The sequence below is a fragment of the Equus caballus genome, chromosome 28 (genome assembly GCF_041296265.1).
Source record: "Equus caballus isolate H_3958 breed thoroughbred chromosome 28, TB-T2T, whole genome shotgun sequence".
NCBI lineage: Eukaryota > Metazoa > Chordata > Mammalia > Perissodactyla > Equidae > Equus > Equus caballus.
Genome location: NC_091711.1, coordinates 24,065,115 through 24,084,415, shown reverse-complemented (window position 1 = coordinate 24,084,415; position 19,301 = coordinate 24,065,115). Strand labels below are relative to the sequence as shown.

Sequence of the window (19,301 nt, the reverse complement as noted above, 5' to 3'; positions counted from 1 at the left end):
GATTTAAAGATTATCTAAAGGAAAATATCAAGTAAGTAGCCAGAAATAGGGATGTGGTTCAGGGATGTGGCAATGATTCTGCAAGTGTTATCTGAGTGGCCTGAGTTTGGGAAACGCAGAACAAGGCCAATCTCTGGGATGCAGAGAGGTTAAGTGAGTTGTTTGAGGTCAGGAAGCCAGCAGAGAACATAGACCAGAACCTGGCCGCCTGACTGGTCCTCTGCCCCCATATCCTCCTTCAATCACCAGTTCCTATTTTGCAGATGAGGAAACTGGATAACAAGTCTTCTCTTTGGAGTTCAACAACTCACAGGAGAATCTGACTGCAAAGTAGAAAGCACGGAGTTGGTCTCAAGAAAAACTCAAGTTAATATTTGTAGAGCACTTACTATGCATGCTTGTATTACAAAGATTTCATACATGCTAATTTATGTTAATCCCCAAACCACCCTGTGAGATGTGCTTAGCTATTTCTACCATCCCTCTTTTCAGGAGGAAATTAAGGAACGAAGATCGAATAACTTCCTAAGACTATAATTTACAGAGCTGGGATTTGAACCCAAACAGTCTAGCTCCAGAATCTGTTCCCTTAACCAGCACACACACTCATAATAAGTGAAGAGGTGAAAGAGACAAACTGTCTTCCTGGTGAAATTCGAAAGAATCTGCTCAAACAATTTGTTACTCCTCTGTGCCCTCCTGTTTCAAATTCCACAATTAGTCCCTTGTTCATTTTATGGAAGACATTGTTTCTTTAAAACATCACTTTCTTTTCTTTTTTCTGGTGAGGAAGATTGGCCCTGAGCTAACATCTGTGGCAATCTTCCTCTATTTGTATGTGGTCTGTCTTGATGAGCAGTGTGTTATGTCGGCCCTGGGATCCAAACCTGCGAACCCCTGCCACCAAAGGGGAGCTCACAAAGGTAACCACTACTCCACCACCAGCCCCCAAATAGCACTTTTTAATGTGCAGAAACTCCTGAGAGGAATCAACGATTACCAAAAGCAATCTTTTTATAAGAATAATTTCTTAGATTACTACGATAAGAACTGTAAAGAAATAGTCCCACCCCCAAAGGAAGGAGAGGGAGTCATGGGAGGTGAATGGAGAGAGGGATAATTTTGGGATACGGTGGGGCTGAGACATGGCAGAGGAGGCCCATGTGGGACTGGCCCAGTGTGCCACAGGGGGCCACCAGGTGTTGTGAAAGCCCTGCCTGGTGCCCAGTGCTTGGCACAGCCCCTGGCACAGAGCAGCTGCCCAAAAGCTTTGTGGAGTGAATGGAAACCTGGATGGAAGTGGGAGCCAAGCACGGAGGCAGACACAAGTACAGTGCTTGGAGGTGAGAGGGCGTCAAGCGAACACTCGACCTACTTTATAACTTTGCTCCAGGTGGGCTGGAGGAGGACAGCACAGGGCCAGACTTCCGATCAACAGGCACAGGACCTGGGAGCAAACCAGTCACAGCGTTCCTGATGTAACTAGGACGACTTGCTTTGGGGAAATCTGTTTCATTTTTGTCACCTATGGTAGCAGCCCCACTTCAGTCTTCTGGCCTAGACTTCCTTAGATTAAAAGTCCTCATTCTCCCCCCATAGGGTGCCTCAGGGTAGGCCAAGGCCATCTGGGGACCAGAGCCAGCCTCCTTTGTGCTGGGGCCAGAGGGGGATCAGCCCCTGGCGGTTTTCTCCGCCTCACCATCAGGTGCTGACAGCTGAGCTATTCCTCGCACCCTTGGGGTAAAGAACAGCCGCAAACTAGGGCCGAGTGCAGAGCCTGACAATTCTTCCCAAGGCTCCGGGGAGCAGCACCCTGGAGGGGCTGTTCGTGCGTTACATAAGCTGTGTGTCAGCGGTCCTTACCGATGCGCAGAGCCGCGTGCCTCTCGGAATTGCGCAACTCTTACGCAGAAGCACTTGTTCAGTGTTGCAACATGACTCCACATCTTTATCAAAAATGTGAAACATCCGCCCAGCACACACTTAGAAAACACTAAAGCTCTTCTCCACCAGGTGGTTAAGGCTGCTTGATCCGGCTGACAGGAGAGAAGCGGCCGCCGGGGGAGGCGGGGGGCCGGACTTACTGTAGCTCTTGGCCGGGGAAGCTGAACACCCAGTACCTTGTACCCCATTCGCCTTGGGCAGCGTGGACCTCTGATAAAATGTACTTTTTTTGTGCTTGTTTTTCCTGGCAGTCTCATTTTGGGTTATAAATGGCTCATTATTTCCATCCCATAGATCCATCCTTTCCTCTCTTGCATTCTCTTCTTGCTTTCCGGAACGTGGGTAAAATCATCGCTGATGAAGTCTGCATGTTCTAACCTTGAGCAGAGGCCGAATTTCCACATCGCTCATGCCACCTACAGCTGCTCCCACGTGGGAGAGGTTGGCTGGAAAGGCCCCCAACAGCAGGGCTATAATTCTATTTACACTAAAATACTCGGTGCCCTTAAATGCCAGCAAGCGGCACGGACTTCCACTCACTCCAGCCCTGCAACCTTTTCAGAGGACTATTGGGCAATCATCAGAGGTTATAAAGTTGGAACAGCATTCTCCCCGGGTAGGTCATTTTCCCTGCAGAACAGCTTGGAGGCAAATTTTATTAAGTATCAAGTAGCTGACCCAAAGCAGTATAAATAGCGAGAGAACATATGACAAACCCAGAAGGGACGGTGCTTAAACCCCGGGCTGAGTACGTGTAATGTGTTTACTGTCGTCAGCACCTGCACGGAGATATTCACGCAGCAACCATCCAGGAAAGGCGCTGAACCGTAGAAATGCAGTTACTAGGATTCAATCTTAGAAAAATAATTTCATCCTAACTTTTGAAAGCTTGCTGACCCCACCGTTAACCCAAGGAAGGTACCCATGGACAGGTTGGATGTCATAAACGTCATTCACATGTAAGTGGTAGGAGCCATGAGCAGTCACTGTCAGGTAAAAGGGATGCCCTAAATTAAAGTTTTTCAAGGGAAACATGGAGAGAATTTTAATTTGAGTCTGTTTCCCCCCATTGTTCTCTATCTTTATTTTAGAATGCAACACAGTGTAAACCAGGCTTTAATGAGGTTGATCAGGCCACAGATAATTGAGTTATGAGAGGCCCCTGAGCTTTCCAAAGCCAGTTTCCTGAACCAGCTGTTTCATCCGTTCTGTCCCCACTGGCTGGAGCTGTTGACATTCCAGAAGATAATCTTGTGTTCTTACAATGGTGGGAGGAAGCTCTGGGAAGGAATGGCGTAAGTTTGATGTAGAATGGAATTTGTTGAGCGTTTCCACTCAGAGACAACAAATTTCCAAGACGTCGCTGGTCTTGCCTGCAACTGCTGCTTCCTGGACCCCTTGTAAGGAAAGCCTTCTGCTTCATCAGGATCTAAATTCCAAAGCTATTTTGAAAGGTGGCGGTACTGTGAGTGTCTGACCTCTTTGAAGACGATGATAGTCTCTGAATATATCAATTTTTGTACGTTTATTAAAAATCAGTATCTTTACTTTGTATCTAGAACCAAGACAAAAAGGGCCGTAGGCTTTCAGAGGCCAGAGGGACCGTGAGGGGCTGACGCAGTCAAGAAGTGCTTCACGGAGTGGGTGGGGCGTACGTGAGGCCTTCTCCTTTTCCCACACTCACCCTCACTCCCGCAAGACTGTTGGCCCCTTACCCAATGTCCACTCTCCATTTCTTTCTTAGTGAAAAGAACTCCTACGTGGCCATGTGCCTAGCTAAAGACTACACCCCCAGCCTGCCTTGCAGTAGGGGTGGCTAATGAGATCTAAGGAGATGTTGTTGGGGGGCAGTGTTGCAGATAACATATGGGTTACCTAGTTAAATTTGAATTTCAGATAAACGAATCATTTTTAATATAAGTATGTCCCATGTAATACATTAGTATTTTTATTTGCTGAATCTGGCAACTCTATGAGTGAGGCTTCTGGGAAGCAAGGAAGGACACTCTTTTTGCCCTTTTCCCTCTTTTCTTTCCTGGGACATGGATGGAAGGGCTAGAATTTCAGCAACCAGCTTGGGTCATGAGGTTAAGGATGGCAGAAGAGACAGAAGACTTGGGCCCCTAATGACTGCATACCTTCCGATTTGCTTTATGTTGAGAATAAACCACTGATTTCCTTTAGCCACTAATAGTACCTCTGTTACCTGCACCCCATTGCTCTTCTAACTGATAGAGCCATAATAGAAAGTGCACTGTTATTTTTGGTGTTAAGTCTGTTTACCACGTGTCATCCTCGCCTCTGCCTCTGATGTAACATAAACCACTCTACTTTTACTTACTATATTTTTTAAGCAACCCAGGAGAGATGGGTGAGATTCCCTATACTCTGGGAAATGACAGCCCTTAGCATGAGTTTCTACACAATGTTATTGCCTGACTATTTTGCAAAAAAGTTTGCAGTGCCACGAAATGATGTTCTGAAGCTGCAGAACCATATTTCAAAACAGCAGAAACCACCTGTGAATTCTGATGTTCCACTTTGAGAAAGTTTACTTTTATAGTGTGCAAGTCTTCATTAGCCCTATATTGACAGCTTCCCTTTTGTGCTGTAAAGACTGGCTAAGGATAGTCATGTGCACAGGTAAAGCTAACTTGCAAAGCCCATCAATAATTCAGGAATGACGTGAAAAGCTAATGCCTTCGGCCTTGTGAGCCGTTTTGAATGTCCACTGTGAGGCATTCTGGGAAATGGAGGGGGTAATAGAATTGGCCTCTTTGAATATAAGCTTTTATTTTATTTATTTATTTTTTATTGCAGTAACATTGGATTATAACATTATATAACTTTCAGGTGTGCATTGTAATATATTTCGAATTCTGTGTGGATTACATCATGTTCACCACCCAAAGACTAATTACAACCTATGAATATATAAGCTTAACCTAACTGGCTGACCTCGGCTGGTTCTGCAGAGAAAGAGAATTTCTCTGGGCTGTGAACTGTAGAAATACCAGCCCTTCCTTTTGCAGTGGAATCTTTTGAAGGTTAAGTAATAGTAAATAATCAACTAAGATTTCTCAGATTGGCTGCATTTACCTTTCTCTGAAAAAAATGTTTCCCCATGAAGACGAAGCAACTTTGGAATGAGAGCAGTATTTCCTTTTAGGCCTCCCCGCTTCAGACATTCGGAGAACAAGATCAGGCCTGGCCTGGCTGGCAGAGACTGCCTGGGGCAGACAGCTTGACTTGCCGTGTGGGTGAGGGGAGGTGAGTTAGAATTTAATAGAAGGGAGGGGAAGGAAACTGCCGTTTCATCTGGTAAGTTTCCGTGAAGGCCTTTCAGCAACGTCCATCAGCAAGAAAGGGGCAAGCAGAGTCTTGCCCTTCGTCCATCACTGGGGGTAATGAAAGTCTGGGAGTGAACTCCTGAAATATGAGTATTGTTACAAAAAATATGTATATATCTCACACAAAGGAACAAGGAATGCAATTAATACACAGATGGAGAGAGACTGACCTAGAGGATGTGGTCTTGGTATCTGGTGACAGGTCATGATGTCATGGCGACTTGACTCAGAAGAGATGACGGATGAGCCCATTCGTATGCATCTATTATGGATGCAAATAAAAATTGGACAGATATGAGTTGGGGGAAAAAACAGTGAATCTGTTTATTAGTGTTATCTTCACAATGTTAAAGCAGAAAGAGCTTATTTCTTTTGTCCAGGGTACACTAATTACACTCGTATTGAATATCCACTCAGCAAACATTTATTGAGTACCACTATGTGCCAGGCACTGTGGCAGGTGCTGGGAATGCACCCAGCATCATGGCACTGACAGCAGAGAGGATAGGAATGCCTTTGAACTTCATGACTAGGTTAGAATTTTACAAGGTCCCTCCATTCCCTACTCTCAACAAGAGCCAGCCAGAGCCAGCCACCTTCCCTGTCCTGTGACCTCTTAAGAAATGACAATTGCCATTCAAAACAAAAGTGCCTTTAACACTTTAATGGGCATATTTGTAGTTTTTTTTTCTTTTCTTTTCGTAGCCTTAGTATAAGCCCTGTAGTAAAAATTAGAAGAATTTTTAATGTTAGAAATCTCTTCTCTGCTGCTAAACAATAACAACTTTGGTCAAGTTTTTTACTTTCTCTGGGATTAAGTTTAAATATCTATAAAATGAGATGGTAGAAAGTAAGACTAGGTTGATTTAATGACTCCAGGTTTAAGGTAAGCAATAAGAAGAGGTTAAGAGACAGACAGCAACTTACTAGCTGCTTACAGATTGTGATCGCAGGGTAGTTCCTTAAAGCTCTTAAAGTCTCACTTTCCTTATCTGAGAAATGGAGATAATGTGATATTTGTTAGGAGAATGAAACAGATTGATGAGTAAGGCACCTGGATCAATGCAGGACATAGTCGAAATCCCCCAGTGAATGTAGCTATTTTTATCCTACTCAAAAATTATTTGACTCTTGATGTATTGTATTCTTTGTATGTACGTATGTATCTGTACGTATCTCTGTGTATCTGTGCCTGTGTCTATTTCTATGTGTCTGATGTAAGTGGTTCATTGAGGGATCTCAACATATAGGGGCACAAACGTGTAATGGAGTCTCCTTTTTTTTCAATCAATACTCTCAACAGTGCTACGTCTACTCCCTTTTTCTATCCCTCAACAATATCTAGGGCAAATTGTAGAAATTTGTAGTTTTTAAAGTTTTTTAAAAAGTTTGTAGTTTTTAAAGTTGTTAAAGATCCGTATAGTTTGACTCTTAGTCTGGTTCACAGCTTCTCTCCTCCCTGCATCCTTTTCTAGGCTCTGGCTCCTCCAGGGGGCAGGGAGGAGGGAGAGGGGAAGGACCCAGCATCTCTTAACTGCCCGTCCGTGTCTGTGGTTCTCCTATTGGTGTGTGTCTGGGGCTAACACTGCTGGCATGTTGGTGCCCCTGCATGGCAGGCGCCCAAAGGCTGGCGGGGCACTGTGGGTCTTTGAGGGCCCTGTGGGCTTCCTGACTGTATAGCTCAGTGACCTCAAATCCTGGCCCTGGATGGACTTCCTCTACGCCCTCAGCTCCTGCCATGCCTGGTACCCTCCCAGCCTGTTGCACCATGGCTCTATTACATTATATATTATATTATATATTATTATGTGTTATATTTACATATAATACATATACATTTAAATATATATATTTATATATCAATGAGGTCATTTTTATTTAAAACTTGTTAAAGGAAAGAGTTCCTCCTCTGACAGAAGAATCTATTTGTTCAACTCACTGTGTCTCTATTTTAAACGTATGTTCTAGAACAATGACACATCTCTTCCTTTTAGAGTATTTAGTACATCCACGAATTTTCTGGTGCTTTTAAAAAACAAAAAAAAATTACAATGCAGCTTTCACAAAGAACACAAATTTTAAGTGTTCAGACTAATGGAATTTTACATATGTATCCATCTATGTGCTGTTAAGTATACACACTTGAAGTATGGGGTTTTTTTTCCATACATACAACTATCCTTTTATGATGTCTGTTTTCATTCTACTCTACAACTCTGTAATTAAAAAAAAAGGCAGTCATGAGGAGCAAGGGGTGGGAATAAGGAGAAGAAGGGAATGAATATTGACTGAGTGCTTCTTTGTGTCAGGTGTCCTATTTGAAACCTCACACCTACTATCTGGTTTAATAATTAGACAAACACAGTGGGGTCAGTCATGTTATCCTCCTTTTCTCCTTTTTTTTTTTTTTTTAAGTAAGATTAGCCCTGAGCTAACATCTGCTGCCAATCCTCCTCTTTTTGCTGAGGAAGACTGGCCCTGAGCTAACATCGTGCCCATCTTCCTCTACTTTATATGTGGGATGCCTACCATAGCATGGCTTGCCAAGTGGTGCCATGTCTGCACCTGGGATCCAAACCGGCAAACCCCGGGCCGCCAAAGCAGAAGGTGCACACTTAACCGCTGCGTCACCAGGCCAGCCCCTATCCTCCTTTTAAAGATGAATAAAGTAGGTTGCAGAGCGGCTAAGTAATTTGTCTGTGGTCATACAGTTAGACAGAATTTGAAAGTAGGTCTTTGATAACAAAGCTTTACTCTTTGTCCTAGATAGTTACCAGGAAGCCGTGATGTAGTCTTTTAACTTGTGTCCCTGCTGCAGACAACTTCTGCTCTATCTCACTGGACCCGTCTCAGGAGCCTTGTGAATTGTGTCTCAAAAATGCCTGCCTGGAAGACAAAAGAGGGAAGAGTATATTCATTGGCTTCTGTTATCTATTAGTCAAGGGTGGTCCCACGGTATTAATCACCCTCTTACTTCTGGGTTGTAATGTGTTAATGCCAAGCAGGTTCCCCTAGGTGTACCGCATAAGAGAAGACCTGGGACAGGATGCAAGAGGTGTGTGATGAGGGCGCAGGTAAGACACTATCGGATTACACCCATGGACGCTGGACCAAGACGACAGGGAACTCAATGGCACAGCAGCGGCTGCAGTGGGAGACGAGGCTGAGAGGAAGTGAAGTGGTGCGTGACAGGTATCCAGTACGCATGCTGAGAATGTTTTGGTACTGCAGACCCAGAGCAGGAAACAGTTTTCTAATAACATGCCTCTTCTTGTAGCAGAGGTTTCAGCCTGAACCCAGGCCTATTCTTCTGTTGGAGTTTATGTCCAGGCATGTTTGGCAAATTCATGGAGCTGACCTGAGGGAGAGTTCTTTGTTCTTTTCCTTTAGGAAGGGGAAAGGGATTTTTTTTTGAAGAGGAAGTGAGGCTTTCTTTCTTGTTTAAAAAAATTATTTTATTGAGCTCATAATGGTTTATAACATTGTAAAATTTCATTTGTACATTACTATTTGTCGATCTCCATTTATATGTGCCCCTTTACCCCTTCTGGCCCCATCCTCTTTCCCTCTGGTAACCACTAATCTGTTCTTTTGTCCATGTGTTTGTTTTTCTTCCACATACAAATGAAAGCATATGGTTTTTGTCTTTCTCTGTCTGGCTTATTTTGCTTAACGTCATATCCTCAAGGTCCACCCATGCTGTTGCAAATGGGACAATTTTGTCTTTTTTATGCCTGAGTAGTATTCCATTGTATATATACACCACATCTTCTTTATCCATTCATCAGCCAGTGGGCACTGGATTGCTTCCATATCTTGGCTATTGTGAATAATGCTGCAATGAACACAGGGGTGCATAAATCTCTTTGAGTTGTTGATTTCAAGTTCTTTGGATAATTACCCACTAGTGGGATAGCTGGGTCATATGGTATTTCTATTTTTAGTTTTTTGAGGAACCTCCATACTGTTGTCCATAGTGGCTGCACCAGTTTGCATTCCCACCAGCAGTGTATGAGAGTTCGGGGAAAGGGATTTTTATGTATAAGACCCTAAAGAGAGATATGAGAGAGATGGAGGGAGCCAGTTGGTAGCTACCCCATGACAAGGTCTGAACTCTATGGAAAAACGGGCCTGGGCAGAAAGGGTGGGATCTGGTTTATGAGGGATTCAGTACCTTGATACCCAGCAGTACAAGCTCTTTAAAGGCCTTTATGGGAAAGTGCAATGTAGTCGGGGAGTCGGACATTCTTCCCGCTTCTGCATGGTTCCACAGGGAAGATCAAATGTTTATAAAGCAATAAACAGAGTTTGGGTGCTTCCAAGAATGCCATTCCATGTGGCCTGATTACCCTGTATATTTAGAGAGTGAGGAAGTTATTTTAGGGACGTTAGTAGCTGTCAACATTAGGGATTGGCCAGTGGGGGGGTGGGACTGAGTCTGAACCAGCCTCCAGAGACAGCACAGGGGTGGTCCAACCAGGAGGCAATAGGAAGAAGGCTTGGCAGGGGGTCAGAGTTCAGTATCCGGCTGGAGATAGTCTACTACTGGTAGCTATTCAATGAAAGAGTGGACATCGAGTCATGGGAATTTGGTACAGGGATTATACCAAGAGAGGAAATAGTAACATTCCAGGTAAAGAGGAAAGAGCATACAGAGTAGGAATCCAAGATGTAGCTCAGGAAGGCACAGGGAGGAGCCAAATAGAATCCAGAATGGATGTAATTATAAGGTAATGAGGGCTGAATCCAGTTACTGGAAAGAACGAGCCTTGAGAGTAACTAGCCGAAGGCTGCATTTAGTTCCTCTTCCTAGGACATGTCTGGCAGCTCAGAGGGAGGTGAAGAGGCTGTTTACTAGCTAAACAGGCAGGTGGGTGGCAGGGGCAGCGAGTCAGGCAGGTCTTCACTGTTGAATTACCAATAATCTCCGAGTGTCTGAATCCACCAACAAGCAAGCAGGGCCCAAATGGAGAAAGCCTGTTTGCAACAGCCCTTATAAGAGACTTCTGTTGTTCTTGTCTGTCTAGCACCTCTTCTCCTTCTGCTGCCAACGGAACTACTTTTTAGTGGGGAACCCCCAACTTCCGAGAGTAGTGAGCGTGTGACCTGAGCCCAGTCAATCAGAGTGCTCCATTTCCTTGGTTTGAGGATGGGCGGGAAACCTAGAAAGGCCAATCAGATTCTTCCTTGAGATTTGATATTTCAGTGAGTAGTTGGGGGGAGCAGAGCTCTCTCTCAATCTTGGGATCACAAGCTGTAAAGACGATGTAGACTGGAGTTGCTTTGTGTCACCCTTCCTGGATGCATGGGGAAAGCCATCTGCAGTAAGAGAGAATGAGCCCAATATTAAGAGAGAATCAGAAATGAAGAGGGATGAGAGATAGGGTCCTAAGGACATTTCTTGGGCACTAAATCCAGTCACAGCCATCCCTGCTCTTTTGTGAGCCAATAAGTTCTCTTTTACTTAAGCCAGTTTCAAGCCAATTTCACTTGGGGTTCTGTCACTTGCCACGTAAGGAAATCAGACTAATATGTTTGCTTACTTACTGGTTCGTAGCAATACGTATCCGTTGCCTCCATCCACAGCGAGCCTGAAATTTATGTTTGGACTGAAAATACTTGCTCAAGTCTGACCTCCATTGCTCTTCATGAGAACACACTGACCACCTGGGCGAGCCTACGGCCAGTGCCGCTGTCTGGCAAAATCTCGGTGAGATCAGATCTGTGTCACTGCCCAGCCCTGCTTTTGACATCTGCCTGTGCTTATGAGCTCCCTGCTCCCTCTTTCCCCGTGATCCTCTCCGACTGTGGATAAAATCCTCAGTCCTTTCCACTTTGACTCTTCCTTTTTGCCAGTAAGTTTCAAACCTACAACTCAAATCCTGACCTTTCTCCTGAAACCAGATACCTGTTTTTAATTTCTATTTCCAGGTTCAATGATCAGCTCACACTCAACAAGTCCGAAACAGAACTCATCAGTCTCCTGGTACTGTTGATGGCACTACCATTGTGCCAGTCATCTGCCCTTGACAATCTCCACATTATTTGGGCTGCCCTTCTTTCCCTCATCCTCCATGTACACTGAGTCATGGAGCAAAATCCCTTTCCTTCATAATGTCTGCGTGTGCCAGAAGCTGCGTGAGCTTCTGAAGGTACAACAAAAATCAAGATGTGATCCCTGACTTGAAGAGCTTGGATCCTACCAGAGGAACAATCCAAGGCAGAAAGTGCTGAGTGCCACATCAGCGGCAGCAGAGAAAGGACTAAGGGAGCCTGGTAGAGACAGCTTCATGTCTGCTATTGGGGATCAGGGAAGAGTCGTGGTAGAACAGCCACAGTGCATCATGAGAAAAGAGACCCAGGAGAGCAACTGACTGAAGTGCTCTTGGAATGACGACTTCAGTTTGCTGGTGCATTGGGTCAAAGCACCGGGGAAACATGGTTGAGGTCGGCACTGTGGATGAGGCATACAAAAGCCAGTTACAGCTCCATTCTGTCTTGCTTTCCCATATAATGGAGCTAGAAAACTGAAATACCTGGTTCCCCAGCTCCTCTTGCAACTATGCATGACCAATTTCTGGCCAGAGAGAGTAAAGAGAGGGCAACCCAGTGAAAGTCATGGGAAAGTGTTTGAAAAGTGAATAGGCTGTGCTGGCATGCCCACCTTGGGCTTCCTCCCTCTCCCTTCTTCTTCCTAGTTAGGAACACACATGCTTACTTGTGGGTAAAGCAGCCATCTTGGCAACATGAGACCTCCCCAAAATAAGGATATGTTTGTAGGATGACAGAGGAGAAAGAGAGAAAGATCTTGCTTTCTCAGATGACATCATCTGGCTGCTGTGAAGCCCTAGACTGTTTTCCCCACATGCCTTATGCATGAAAAAAAAAATCCCTATTTAAGTAAAAATCACTGTTAGTCAGATTTTCTATAACTTGCAGCTGAATAAGATGCTAACCTATAAAGCCATATGTTAGAAATACTGAGTACTATTCTAGATAAATTGAAGTTTATTCTATAAGCAAGGAAGTTGCAGACAGCTCTTCACATAGAGGTTAGGGGGATGCTATTATCAGAAAATTCTCTCCTTTTGCTGTTCACTGTCCATGCCCTTCACGCTCAGTTTAGTGTCCACCTATTCATGGCAGCTTCTGTCTCTTGTCTTGGTCACCTTTATCCTCACTCTCTGCTGGGCTATTATCAAGTATAGCTTACTGACATGTATTGTTACTGATTCTTCATGAGTTTATGTTATGTATTCCCAATAGGACTGTAATAGTGGTCATGTTTTATACTTCCTCTCTCTCTGTCTCTCTCGGTGCCCGGGCTGGAGAGAAGAACACAGTGGTTCCATGCTCAGGTACTGTATAGTCTTGGGTTTGAACCCTGACTCCATAACAGAGTATCTGTAGATCTTTGGCAAATTTTTTAACCTCTCTAGGCCTCACTTTCCTCACCTGGGGAATAAAGATGGATAGTAGAACTTGCCTGACAGGGTATTGAGAGACTCAAATGAAACATTTTCATGAATCCCTTAGCATCATTTTAGTCATCACTGCAAACGTGGTAGATGGATGCGTTAATGACCCCCCTGTATCCATGTGCTTTCCAATGGGACTTTGCAGCTCTTCCCATCGTAAAGTGGACTCCATTTCCCCACCCTTGAATCTGGGCTGGCCTTATGACATTCTTTGGCCAACAGAATGTGGCAGAAGTGATAGTGTGCTAATTGTCAGTCTAGGCCTCAAGAGGCCTAGCACATTTCCACTTTCTCTCGGGACCTCTGCATTTGCCATAAGAACAAGCCCAGGAGAGCTGCTGGAGGATAAGAGACCTTGTGGAGTAGACAGGAATCTCCCCAGTGGAGGCCCTCTTAGACCAACCAATCTGCCAGTTGTCTACAGAGACGTGAATGCGTCCAGCTAAGATCAGAAAACCCCCTCAGGAAACCTGTACACTTAGGAGTAAAAATAAATGCTAATTTCTTTAAGCCAGTAAGTTTTTTTGGGATGTTTGTTATACAGCACTAGCTAACTGATATAAGTTTCCTGAGAGGAGGGACTTTGCCTGTTTCATTACTGCTGTATCCTGAATGCCTGGAACAGTGCATCACATAAGCAGGTGCTTAATACATACATTGAATAAATTCCTGAATGTAGTTATGATTGTTAGTATCATCTTAAAGGGTCATAGTGATGAGTAAATGAAATAATGCAGGGAAAGCATTTAGCATTGTCTCTGTCACACAGTGACTTCTCAGTAAATGTTAGCTATTAATGGGGTGATCAACAATAGTTGGTTAATTAATTAACATTTTCTTTATTAATATAAGACCAGCTGATGAGTAATGGTGTCTTAAGCCTAGTGAATAAAGCAATCTTCTGTCTTTCAGAAAGCCTAACATTCACCAAAGTTGGGTTTTAGCTTGTGACTTTAAACAGATAGATAGACAGACAGATAGATAGGTCATAGGTGAACTGCCCCAGGAAAGCTGGAGAGCAAAATTTCACAAAAGCTGTTTTCGGAACCCTGGAACTTGGAGCTAAGGCATCATCCTACTACCAACTACTATTTTTTTTTTTACTGGTCTCCTGTCCTCTGCTACTTTCCCAGCACCAGGCTACCATGTGTTGAGTTCCCACCTCCTCCCAGTATGCTGCTTCTCCCTCCCTGGATGCTGGGGAGCCCTCTCCTCTGTGGCACTGCCGGGGACCATGGGGTTAGGTGGGGTGTGTGGGAGTGGGCGGTGGGGCGTGAAGCCTGGGGTAATTCCTTCGTAACCGTGTCACGTGGCTGATCCTGCTTGCTAGCTCTGCTTGGCTCTTGTAAAAGGAGGCCTTTTCATCCTCACCAAGCAGAAGGCTCACACTCTGTAATCTCTCAGTGACCTCGTTAGTTCCCAAATTACATTTGGCTGCTAGAAAGATGAACACGTTGTACCCTATCTTTGGGACTCATTATTTCCATTCTGGAACCTGTCATTTATGAAATTCTGACTTTCTTTCATTTTGTATTTACACTAGGAAAAACTAAGAATATTGTAATTGTCTGTGATGTTTTGAAAACACTTGTCACAAAACGAAGCCAAATGCTGATTAATGTTAAGTGTTTTGAAGAACCAAGCTTTTGGCTCATTAACTGGACTTGAACGGCATTACCCATCAGCTTCAAGTTCTGATAATTGCTCGTCACAGATTGGTGCTAATTTAGTAATAATAGTGCCGACAGATTTGTATGTTTTCCCCACATTGAACATTAGGCACATATAAAGGCTGTGTGACTGCCAGACCTGGAGTTAGAAGACCTGCTCTCTGATTTGCCACAGTGTGACCTTGGGTAAAACAGCTAACCTTTCTCTGTCTCCATTTCCTTATGTAAAACAAGGGGCTTAGACAAGATGATCTTCAATATCCTTCTTCACCAAGATTCTATGGTGTCAATATTCTGTAGTTTGGTCTTGAGTTGCATAAGAAGCATAGATCCATTTAAGGAAAGGCACAAACATTGGGAAAAACTGATATACATGGAGTATGAGCAAGTATGTCAGTTTATTTCCTTTCTTCTGTGTCTTTTCTATATTAAGAGGGAAAGAAATGTTCCCTGTTGGGCTTGCAGGATAAGCCCTTAATCAAATGTTACATACCATCTGTTTGAGACAGTATTTGGTAAGTCAAACTTAAGTAGCTATAATCACTGTGGAATCTGAAACTGTTTCCTGTTATCCTGTCTATTTTCTGAAGCAGATGGGAGGTCGTCTAGCTTCCTAAGCCGGCACAAAGCAATAATATTCCCGGGAAGAGAGACACTTGTTCTGAGGTTAGTACCTTGAAACTGCTTTGCCTTTCCTTTGTTCCCCAGATATTCTCCCACTTATTTACACAGCTCTCCTCCTCCTCCTGTATCAGTGTTATCTACCCCCTCAACCTGGCTCACTGTCTTCCTCTATTCCATTCCTTGACATAATCCCTGGGGATTTTGACATATGTGTTGATAATTCTTACCCTGGCATTAGAAGAGGACCAGGCCAAGAGATGTTAACAATTGGTTCATGCCAGAGGGTGATAGATTGTCATGAGGGTTAATTCAGACAATCAAGTGCCTCATGGAGTGTGGGCCCCAGCGGCTTCTAGAATCACAGAAACGCACAGCTTAGTGAACTGCCTGTCCTGCTCTCTGTAACCCTCAGCTCTGGTAATTTATCTCTGTAGTCTGAAGACCATGAAAATAGCTTCAAAAGCTGCCTTGTTTTTCCTTCCAACATTAGACACTTTTTCTTAAAGTCCTCCTTTCTCTTCTACTGGCTGGATAACATGTAACACATCACCATTTTCTATTTGAAGGGCTCAAGTCATCCTCTGGAGTCATTGGCCATTTCCTGCAGGCTGGGGAGGTGGTGACAGCCACGCAAATGGTGGAGATCATCTTGAGTTTACCACTGGTCCAAGTCCATGGAGTTGGGTTACTTGGATATGGGCACCCCCATATGTCTAACGCCTTCCAAGATATTAAGTGTCATGTAAACGCAGCACTTCCCCTTCTGCCCATGAGTGTCTGTTGTCACCTGTCAGAAGGCAATGCCATAGGCTGTTTATTTGATGTGGAGACAAGATACCACATCTTCCTGGAGCCTTTCAACTTCTTATGTCGTGATCCTGGACAGCAGCGGTGCTGCAATATCTGGAACTACCAAAGAACATTAATGGAAGAATGAGGGATTGTTGGGGACATGACCTCATAGGATGGGTCTTGCACATTTGGGTACAGCAGAGATGTTTAAAGATTTGGGATCTAGAGGTACAAATTGTCTTTCCATGGTCAGAGAAAGGTCCTGGAGCTGGATAGAACCTGACGGTCTGGTCTTCCCTACCAAATTCTGCTGTGTGTATGGGAATGGCTACCCTTTATGCTAGAGCCTGCCCCAAGGCTGGGTCAGCTCTACTTTAAAAACCAACTTGAAATGGTGGATGCTTGACAGACACTATTATCCCCACTCCAACGATGAGAACACTGAGGTCAAGGATTTGGCTCAAGGTCATCCCGCAAGGTCTTGTTGGAGGCAGAAATAGCATCTGAGCCTTCACTCCTAATCCAGCTCTCATTGCTTGTTGCGGTGTGCCATGGCTGAAGTTACACGATGAGGCATCTATCTAAACCAGAGAGCCAAGTTCTGGGTTCATGTTACGTCTTTCTATTCCTTCACTTGGCCTCCCACTGCTGGCTCAGAGCAGTTCCTTGCTCTGATCTATTGGTTTTTTCTTAGGCTGGAGAGAGTTACCACACTTCCTGATCCTGACCTCCAGTGGAGGAGGGTGGAACCTAACGACATCATTTGGATCATACTTGACTCCAGCGATTGCTCCAAACTTGAAGAGCAGCGAGTGGAGTCTTCGTCTTTTAACCCTATCAAGTGACCTGGTCTTTAATGCGTGATTGGCAATAATGGAGGAGATTCAGACAACCATCCCCTGTCACAGCTTCCTGCTGGAGAGGCAGCAAGAAGCTAGGACTTAAACTCTGAGGGCAGAGTATCCTGGATTCACACCCCGACTCTGTTGTTTCCTGGTTGTGTGGCCTTCGGCAAGTCCCTGAACATCGCGGTAGCTCAATTTCCTGGTTTGTAAGATGGGTGAAAAGAATTCCTTAGGATGAGGTAATCTGGGCAAAGTTCCTGTCATGTAAGAGATATTCAGGAAATATTGGTTTCTTCACTCCTCCCCACCCCACACACGTGTTGAATACAGTAACTTTATTTTCACCACCACCTTACAAGAAACAATGGCACGCCTAGGTAAGCTGAGTGACTCAAGAGCTAGCAAAAACTAAGTCTTTGGAGTTAGCTACGTTGCATGCCAAGTGTAAATTTCCCATTAATGGGCTTTAAGTATATTAATGGGAGAATTTTTGTGCTCCTTGGATGGAAAAAAAATACAACATTTTGTGCCTCTGGTATCTGAGAGGAAGCCCTGAGACAGATGGGTTCCCATAAGTTGTGCATCGTGAATGCAAGGAAACTTCATTCTTCTTACACTACCAGGCAGTCGATCCAAAATGGGGAAAAACTCTTTACATGAAAGCATGCAATTACATGCCATACCCTGCAATTCTAATTACTGATGACTTAAATTGAAGCACAGCCTTTTACATAGGAGTTTTATGATCAAGAATTAAGAAATTTAAAAATATTATGGGGCCGGTTGATGGCGCAGCAGTTAAGTTTGCACATTCCACTTTGATGGCCCCAGGGTTCACCAGTTCAGATCCCGGGTGGGGACACGGCACTGCTTGGCAAGCCATGCTGTGGCAGGCGTCCCACATATAAAGTAGAGGAAGATGGACATGGATGTTTGCTCAGGGCCAGTCTTCCTCAGCAAAAAGAGGAGGATTGGCAGCAGGGCTCATCTTCCTCAAAAAAAAAATAAATAAATAAATAAAAAATAAGCCCCTAGATAGACTCTTACCTTTAAATGTAATCAGTTTGGAATGATGACTTCAATACTTTGTTTTTGGTGAGGAAGATTGTCCCTGAGCTAACATCTTTGCCAGTCTTCCTCTATTTTGTATATGGGATGCTGCCACAGCATGGCTCGACGAGTGGTGCTAGGTCCATGCCCGGGATCCAGAACCATGAACCCCGGGCCAGTAGGGCGGAGAGTACAAACTTAACCACTACATCATCAGGCTGGACCCCTAGATACTTTCTTAAAATTTTGCATCAGTACATTCTACTACAATTCTCCTCTTTTGTTTTTCCTCCCCAAGCAAAAAGCAGGTCTGCCCTACTCACTTTACGGTCTTCTATAAATTTAATTAAAATCTCCCTGTTTGTAACACACTTAGACTGGCAGTGGGCAAGAGGGACAGGTACAAAGCTTTGTGACATAATCTTGTCCTCACAGAGCTTACACTCTGGTCAGTTCTTAGATGGGTAATTGCCCAAATTAACCAGGCCAGAGCAACTGAGGAAAAGTAGGGTGTTCCCTCTCTGTCTCTCTCTTTCTGAATGAAGAAGCCAATTAATGTTCACCCTAAAATTGAATCCTGGATTGTTGTAAATAACTAGACTTTTCTCCCCAAATCAGAAAAGAAATAAAAGTGTCAATCATCATTATTTTTGAAGTTGTATATTAGGTAAAAGTTGCTTAAACTCTAAATAATCATTAAACATATATTTCAAGGAGAAAACATAATAGATTTTCATTTTTATATCTACTGGAAAAGCAGGGCTGCCTTTTTGGGCTATGACATTCCAAATTCTCATTTATATACGGGTAGGCACAATGCCCTTCTGGTTCTGGATGTGGAAGGTGACATTGGAGCCATCAAGTATGTTGATGGATATATTAAACATCATCTGGCTATATACAAGTAACAGATATTCCTTCCAGCCATACTACTCATATATTAACAAAATATTTCCTAAGAGAGAGGAAGAAGATGTTCCCAATGTGCTGTCAATTTGATATGAACTTCAAGTTGTATTTCTTTTATTTGTTTACTTATTCACTCATTTAGTCATTCACCCAAGATGTGTGTAATGCCCAATGTGCCAAGCCCTATACCACATGTTGAGTATCAGAGACGAATGTGATACTGTAGCCGTACTATATGAACTAACAGTTTAAACAACAATTCTTGCCTTGTGGTCCGCAGATTCCCCCAATGGGTCTGAAGTTGGGCCTTAGGGCATCAAAAAATCCCTTGAAATTAAATGGAATCATTGGTCTGAATGTGTGCGTATATACATTTTTCTGGGACAAGGACTCATATCTTTCATCAGATTATCAAAGGGGTCGAGATCCAACAAAGGTTAAAAAACCACTGGCCTAGAATGGAGGAAAATCCAGCCCTGGTTCCAACAGACAGCCACCAGCTCTGTAACCCTGCCCAGAACCCAGGGTGGAGGTTTTCTGTGTTCCCTGCTCTGGTTTTCCACCACCAATGTGTCTCCATCTCTCTCTTCTCCCTCCTAAGTTACTCTTTCCTTGTGCCTTCACTTTGAATTTCTGATG

The 19,301-nt window shown here is 43.9% G+C and overlaps 1 long non-coding RNA gene across 3 annotated transcripts in view; it reads left to right on the top strand.

Moving 5' to 3' along the window:
- LOC102147477 (uncharacterized) overlaps positions 1-19,019 on the top strand; it is a 39,164-nt gene extending 20,145 nt beyond the window's left edge. Inside the window, exons 3-7 of one of the 3 annotated variants that reach the window (XR_011433741.1) lie at positions 10,881-11,004; positions 11,226-11,741; positions 12,561-12,652; positions 15,036-15,108; positions 15,633-19,019. This is a non-coding gene — a long non-coding RNA (uncharacterized lncRNA). Of the gene's footprint in view, positions 1-10,880; positions 11,005-11,225; positions 11,742-12,383; positions 12,653-15,035; positions 15,109-15,632 lie in introns of those variants that run through there. The other 2 variants (XR_001379948.3, XR_011433740.1) reach the window with 2 other exon arrangements.
- The last annotated feature ends 282 nt before the right edge of the window (positions 19,020-19,301 follow it).